The sequence below is a fragment of the Frankliniella occidentalis genome, unplaced genomic scaffold (assembly GCF_000697945.3).
Source record: "Frankliniella occidentalis isolate FOCC.00 unplaced genomic scaffold, Focc_3.1 Scaffold479, whole genome shotgun sequence".
Classification (NCBI taxonomy): Eukaryota; Metazoa; Arthropoda; class Insecta; order Thysanoptera; family Thripidae; genus Frankliniella; species Frankliniella occidentalis.
In genome coordinates, this window is record NW_026267597.1 from 68912 (window position 1) to 69499 (window position 588).

Sequence of the window (588 nt, forward strand, 5' to 3'; positions counted from 1 at the left end):
GCTTTTAGTTCAAGCAATATGCCCTGTGGTATAAATAAGAAAGAAGTGCTTTAGTACTTGAGAATTTGAACAGTAATAAATTAAAAACAATCATATATATTTTTTAACCTAAACATACCATTTTAACTCAGATGCAATAATGCAAGTAGAGTCTTCATTATATAAGTTGAACGTTGAGGACCAGAAGGACTGCGACATTCATCTTATACTTTCCAACATAGCGTGAAGACTTCAGAAGTCCTTTACGTTTACTTGCAGCACTGACCTGAGGTAATAAAAGAAAATAAATGCTTCAGTATAGATAATACTAAAAAACAGTATTAGATAAAAGAGAATTTTTGAGTTTTAACCTACACATACCATTTGAACTAAGTTTGCAATCCTGCAACTAGAATCTTCATTATGTTATCTGAATGTTGAGGATCAGAAGGACTGCGTAGTCCATCACATACTTCCAAACACAACGGAAAGTGTTCGGAGTTCCTTTGTGTTCAAATCCAGCACTGAAGTAAGGTAATAAAATAAAACACATGTTTTAGTATTCATAATACTAAGAAACAATTTCATATAGAATAAAGAATACAAGTT

General features: G+C 31.6%; 1 long non-coding RNA gene across 1 annotated transcript; it reads right to left on the reverse strand.

The window, feature by feature from the left end:
- On the reverse strand, nucleotides 1-499 carry LOC127751423 (uncharacterized). The gene is made up of 3 exons (XR_008012126.1): nucleotides 361-499; nucleotides 119-265; nucleotides 1-23 (listed from the first exon to the last, which is right to left on the reverse strand). It is a non-coding gene; the product is annotated as an uncharacterized LOC127751423 (long non-coding RNA).
- Between the last annotated feature and the right edge of the window lie 89 nt (nucleotides 500-588).